Source organism: Urocampus carinirostris, chromosome 4, assembly GCF_059441175.1.
Source record: "Urocampus carinirostris isolate Australia breed hairy pipefish chromosome 4, RoL_Ucar_1.0, whole genome shotgun sequence".
In the NCBI taxonomy this organism is placed as follows: Eukaryota; Metazoa; Chordata; class Actinopteri; order Syngnathiformes; family Syngnathidae; genus Urocampus; species Urocampus carinirostris.
Window position 1 is genome coordinate 50,926,519 of NC_142352.1, and position 6,896 is coordinate 50,933,414.

Genomic DNA, 6,896 nt, shown 5'->3' on the forward strand with positions numbered 1-6,896 from the left:
TTATGGATGTAAAATTAAGTCACAGTCCTTCGCCATTTTGCTGTTCGAGTTCCGCATCTTCTGTGCATTGTCGATTTGTTCTTTTTAACGTTTCCTTTGATGAATATGTACATCAGTTTGTAAGGTGTGCTCGTATGTGTCTTGCCAGAAGCATTGACTTACAATATAATATGGATGGAAACTACTGTGGTATCAGCTATATATGTATAGATACAACGGTGGCATTTTTTTCAACTGGATCACAAAATCAACCAATACACACTGGGCTTTGTAGCAGGTATGCAGGTAGCACGTATTAGTCATCTCTTTACTCCGAGCTTTCCAGCATCTAAATATCCTTATGAGGGGAAACTGAGATCACACACAAATTCCCGGGTTGTTTTACTCTTAAGTTGTGTACGCTAAGCAGGGGTCAGGAACTTATGACTCATGAGTACATATCGCACTGAGATGAAATGAACTTGCGCAATTACTTAGTTTATTCTCAGATGCGGTGTCGCTTTTCGCAAGTGCGAGATACTAACTCCACGAAGGGTTCACAGCTTATCTAGGACACAATTTTAACCACGGTTTACAGTCAAGGTGGCACAGCAACAGACCCCATTGTGAATGTACCTTGCTTAATAATCCTTTATATGCAAGCTCATTGTTGAGACACACTTTATGATGAAAAGCCACATAACAAACTTTAAACACCTAGAAGCGCTAGCAAAGCATTTAGAGCAGGGGTCTCTAACCTTTTTTCAAGCTGAGAGCTACTTTTTGTTTCTAATAACCTCAAAGGGCACTCAGTTTAATATGTATTTCTAAAATAGAAACTAAGCTAGATGGCTTGCTAAATATCTAAAAAAAAAAGCTCGATAGTTAGGTAAAAAGCTAAACATGTAAAAAGCCATATACTGGTACATAGCTAGATAAAAAAATAAGATTTTAAAAAGCTAGCTAACTAGCTAGGAAAGAGCCCAAAATTTTGCCCAAATGGTAGCTCGATAGCATGCAAAAAAATGTAAAAAAGGTAGGGATATAGCTCTACAAAGCTAAAAAGGTAGGTAAAGAAATTGAACATTTTTGCTCATTCGCTTTATAAAACCCATAAATTGGAACTTAGTTTGTCGTATTTCCTCTAAAATAAATCAATAAAAAGAATAAATACATTTGTTTAATACACTATATAGTTTCTCTTTATACTATTGATTAATTGCTTAGAATAACTATAAATACTTGAATTTTTATTAAATATTTTTTGTTCATGAAGCCCACGAATTGGAATTTATTTATTTGAAGTTCTAAAATAAGAACTTATCATGTTATTACTACATTACAGACATGGGGACTTGAGACTTAGTGACTTGGACTCGAGTCGACTCGAGTCGCTGTTTTTATGACTTGTGACTTGACTTGGACTTGGCAATCTAAGACTCGGGACTTGACTTGTGACTTGACTTGCCCAAGAAAAAAATACTTGGGACTTACTTGGGACTTGAAGGTGAAGACTTGAGACTTACTTGAGACTTGCACATGTGTGACTTGGTCCCATGTCTGCTACATTACCACGTTAGTTATTAAAGATGAAATGGACTCTTAACAAAAAAAATAATAAATAATTTTGCTGGAAAATCCCAATGACCCAGGGTTGAAGTTATTGGAAAAAAAGGAAAACAGTTTTTAATTTGCATCTTCTAAACACACTGCTATTGTGGTGTTATTATAATTTTGTAGTCACAAATATATGCCAAATGAATTTTCGTTTTTATATAATAACAAAGAGTTTATATTTTGCTACAGTATTTCACTAATTTTGAAAATTACCGCAATCATTCCTTGAGTAATTTAAATGCAAACCATATCGAGATTGAACTGCGATAGCAATAATTTCAAGTGAAGCTTACCACACACCAGATCCAACAAAATTATTAGTGTATTTATTGTCATTGACGACAATGTAGTAAACATCGTTAACAAGATTAGCCGGGGAAGATGGGCAGGATACCAGACAAGACAGGACATACTGGATCGATACTGCATAAACAAGCAGGATACCGGACAGACGGGATTGATACAGGATACACAAACAGTACGAGCAGGATGATACAGGTGAGGATGGAACAGACGGGATCGATACAGGATACCCCAGTAGGATACCGGACAAGATAGGTGGGTTCGATACCGGATACACGAGGCGAATACCGAACAGGACAGATGGGATCGATACCGGACACACGAGCAGGATACGTGACGGATGGGATCGATACAGGATACACGATCAGGTTACCAGAGTAAAAATGCTTGCCTTGCATGGTAGAGGTTTGTCGACGGACTGACCAGGAGTGACTGGAAGCGTGGAGTTTAAATAGGAGGGAAACCAATCAGGCAACGAATAGCAGCTGGCGCTAAACGAGCGGGCACAGGTGAGGGCAATGGGTAATCGTGTCAGCTGTCTGAAATGGGCTTTGGTCCAGTATGTATAAAACACACATTTTAAACTACTGTTTGCAGTCAGGGTGTCGCACATACATACCCCGTTTTAGCTGTAAATCGTAAATAATCCTTTTATGGAAGCTCAATAAACAATCATTGTTGAGAGACTTTATCATAAAAAGCCACAGAATAAACTGTACCCCAAAACAAAAAAATTACCCGAAGCCTAATCGGATAATAACGACAATTTTGTGTCAAAATAAGTTGCGTCCCAGGGATGCATGTTGATTTGACACTATGCGTCCCCAGCAAAAATGATGTGTCTAGGACGCAGGGACGCAGGTAAACGAGAACACTATATATGTATGTATATGTGTGCTTATGGTTTTCAAAAATTTCCAGTACCATTCAAAGAAGAAATCCAGCACCGTTTAAAAGAACAACAGCCAAAACCTGTCATGATTTCTGATGCGTCAACTGCCTCGGACGTTGATTTGGCTGTTACTTTTTAAACCTCAAACTGTAACCCTAGCTCCAAACATATTTTGCGACCCTACATTTAGTTTATAACCCTAATATGGAGCTCAAACTCTAGTTCCTAACACCAAACGTAGACTTAAATCCAGCTAGCCTCAGTTTTATTTCTGACCCTAATTTCAGTTTATTGCCCTATTAAGGAATCCAAACATTAGTCTCTAACTCTAGCCTTAATCCGTTTTTGGGAACCATAAAATAAATTTAAAACCCTTATTTGAACACCTTACCTAAGAAAAATGGCAACAATTTAAATTTACAAGTACTTTATTAAAAGTTCAAGCACTTTTCAAACCTTGAAAACACAATATTAAAATTCAAGAATTGCACTTATACGTATTTCACTTATACGGGCCCTGTTTAGGTGTAGGATGCACCTGTCCTCTTGGGCGTAATGTGATGACGCTTCATAAAACAATACAATACAAACGAATGCTGGCTGCTGTTAATCCCAACAGGACAACAATTTTAAGCATTTACACGCACTTCACCCAAAATTCAAGCATTTTTCAATCCTTAAAAACACAACGTTAAAATTCAAACATTTTCAAGAATTTCAAGCACTGGTACGAACCCTGTATCTTCCTTCTGTCATCGACTACCACCGCCATGTGTGGGCAGATCAATTCAAATATAGATATTATCGATACTAAGTAAGTACGTGGATCGGATACTATTGTCCTGGGATCGAATATTACGCTCCTCCACCAATTTCCTCAAGGCGACGCTTCTCCATGTAGATAGTGCAGCACTTTTGCCTATGACCCATCGCCCTTGGCCAATGTCTAATGTTGTGCCTGAAGTTATGACAAACAAGCACATTTTTAGCCCCTGTATCCTGCCAGCCTGATTAGAGGGGGCGGCAGGAGCTCGGGAGGTAGAGCGCTCGTCTTGGGATCAGGGGATCCCAGTTCGAATCCTGGCTTGTCCGTGTTACATGTCGAAGTTTCCTTGGGTAAGACACTGAACCCCTAATACCCCCAATAAGCAGGTTAGCGTCTTACATGGCTGCAATACAAGGCCGCTATTGGGAAATGTGAAGCACACTGTAAAGCGCTTTGGGAAGTCATTGACTTGAAAAGCGCCATATAAATGCAGATCATTTCATTTCATAGAGGGCTTAAATCTATGCACCCACTCTTAACAGAACCTGAAAATGAAAGAGGCAAACAGGAAGCGCAGCCAGGTGTAATTTGTGTGGTAAAGTTGTCTGCTATTGGGGCCACACGACAAATGAAAAAAGCTCACCCTGCTAAAAGCATTGAGCTGCAACCAAAAATGTAAACATGTTACTGTTCCTGACAAAAACCTGTAAATCTGTTGACACTGTGGAAACAGAGCAAATGAGAAACAACTCACACTTTACAGTATTTGCATTACTCACTTAATTTTCAAAATATTGTGCAATTGAAGATATTATAGTTGTGTCAAGGAAATTTTTACAATGTATTTGTATTTTCCTTGCCTAGATTGCTTTTTTTGGTTTGCCTGTCTTGTCTCTTATTCTGAAAGAGTTGTAATGATATGTTTATATGTAAATGTTGTACTGTTAAAGTTTGCATTGCATAGTAATTTAGTAAAAAGAAAGAAAAATGAAGTGCCTAAAATATTTGTGCTGCGTTTATCAAAATTGTAAACTAACTAAAGGGGATGTAAATTATTCAACAATCATAACATTTTCAAGCGAAAAGTGGTGTTATCTCATCGGAATCTTTGATACCACCATATATTTACTTGGAGCAGGTTGATATCAGAATTTCAAGTATCGCCCACCTCTAACCAATTGGGCGTGTCCCCAAAAACATTCCATGTCCCTGTATTCTACTAATAGATAAAATAGAATGTGTTATTCCTTGTCTCAACACACTACAACTCACTCATCCCCACGGACATTTCACCGTGACAATATTAAGCCCGAGTTGGAATGAATGAATAACATTCCCAATATTCAATCCTTTCCTGTACAAAATGACAATCGTGAAGAAAAATAAATGATTAACAACGATTTCCTATTACTCTGGATGAGTTTGTTTTTTATTTTGTAAAAGCAAACCTCTGCAATCCTGCCGCCTGAGTCTTGCTGGTTTTAGATGCATTAACTTTGCTGCTGACTTAATCCTAAGGATCAAAGCGTTATGTATCCTTTGCAGAACTTGCCTATTTGAGGAAATTAGAAAATGGAAAGCCTTTGAGGACCAGGTTTAAAGAAGTGTGTTTTGGAGTTTGAAAAACGTTTTGCTTCTCTTTTTATCAGGGCTGCAAAATGTAAATTAAAATGTAATGTCTCATCTCATTAGCCGTACCGCTTATCCTCAGTAGGGTCGCGGGGGGGCTGGAGCCCATCCCAGCAATCATCGGGCAGTGGGCAGGGGACACCCTGAACTGGTTGCCAGCCAATCGCAGGGCACACAGGGACAGACAACTCATTCGCTCATTCACACCTAGGGACAATTTGGACCGGCCAATTCACCTGAAATGCATGTCTTTGGAATGTGTGAGGAAACCGGAGTGCCCGGAGGAAACCCAGGCAAGCACGGGGAGAACATACAAACTCCGCACAGAAAGTCTGGAGCTGGATTTGAACCCACGACAGGTTCCCATGACATGAACTGTGCCGCACAAGCGCTAACCACTGCGCCGCCGTGCTGCCAAAATGTAATGTATCAATTCTTAAAACTATGATATTTTTCAATGTATTATTTATACCGTAAAAACATACAAGAGATTCTGATGGAATATTGTATATCGCAAAACTTGAACAATCAGAAACAAACTTAAATGTGTATCACAATTGAATAGTTTAAAAATGCATTAAGCCTTCTTAATTTGCACCATGAAAAAAGTACCTTCTTCCATTAGGTCATGAAAAATCATTCCCCATATACATTTAACTTATTTTAAAATCTTACAAGTAAATTGCATTTTTTTCTAAAGGTTTGCACTATTCCTGAAAATATGTGTTACAACGTAAAAGCCTACTATATTGGAGACAAGTTAGTTCATTTCCAACATTATATTTTTAGTGCTTATTACCTAAATTCGGATTTGTCGTGTTTTGCTTCCATTTATGCATGCCCTCCCTCCTCCTATGTCCCTGGAGTTTTTTTTAACTTCCTTGGCTGCTCTTCTTTCACTCTTTGCGGCCCCTCATAAGGTTTTCACACCTGCCAACAAACATACGTATGTGTACTGCCTTCACAAACTGTATTTGCTTACCAGTCCTCCTTTGCGTGCACACACATACACAATCACAAAGTGGAGTGCGGGAGAGTTATAATTAATCTAAGTGCTCCTATGAGGAAAACCAATAAGGTCCCTTTCCATTGAGGGATATTACACACACTTCAAAGTTTACAGATAAAGAACTGGTATCAGTATATAAATAATGGTGCACATAAATCTTATTTTAAGAAAATGGTCAATAAGCAATTTTCAATAATTATTTTTGCAAAAGGTGGTAATAAAAAAACACACACAATACGGAAGGGAAATGGTGCACCCAACCATCCGTACCCCAACATTAATCACAAGTGACAGGCAATAAGTCCAATTTTAAGAATTACCACGTCTTTTGGATTGACTCTCCAGTAACTTGGACAGAAGCCTACTGTATATGCATTCAGATGAGAGCAGCGTTTTCCCATTTTAAGGCTTCATGAGGCCTACTAGCAGCAAGTCCCTAACCCTGCTTGGTAGCGACTGGCACCAGACCCTGGAAACCCCACCCCATTGCCAGCAGCAGCACCCCCAGGGGTCCTTGTGCTCCTTATACGGCCCTGAGGAGTGCCCGTGAGCCTCTACGGGAGGTCAAAGCGACAGTTCCAAATATGGCAGGCGCTCCTCTGTGTTGCAGGGGGCGCGCCGCGCCGTCACTCATTAGCCCCCTGAAACCTGATGCATGGCCGTCACACCCTCTACAGCGCCACAAACAGTTTCTCCTCCCT